The sequence below is a fragment of the Grammomys surdaster genome, unplaced genomic scaffold (genome assembly GCF_004785775.1).
Source record: "Grammomys surdaster isolate TR1022 unplaced genomic scaffold, NIH_TR_1.0 139, whole genome shotgun sequence".
NCBI lineage: Eukaryota > Metazoa > Chordata > Mammalia > Rodentia > Muridae > Grammomys > Grammomys surdaster.
This window is the reverse complement of record NW_021604597.1, coordinates 1,105,804-1,106,120: the sequence shown is the minus strand read 5'-3', so window position 1 is coordinate 1,106,120 and position 317 is coordinate 1,105,804.

Here is a 317-nt window from a genome sequence, read left to right as displayed (position 1 = left end):
GAGAGAGAGAGAGAGAGAGAGAGAGAGAGAGAGAGATTGATTTCTGGCAAAACCAAAAACTCAGATATTCCCCTATTCAATTGAAAGAAAGAAAAGTAGTACCCTTTCAGGTAAATCTTTTAGACTCTATAATAACTGTGTAGTTTCTTGATTTTAAAGAATATTTATGTAACATATCAGGGTGAGTGGTTCTTCATGTTTAATATCTGTTGGCCAGAAGCTTTTCCATAGCTGCTTTTAGATGTGGGCTGTTCAGCTGTTCACTGCAGTTGGAGGCCACTCAGTTGGTGAATAACATGAAATCCTCATCGGACAGT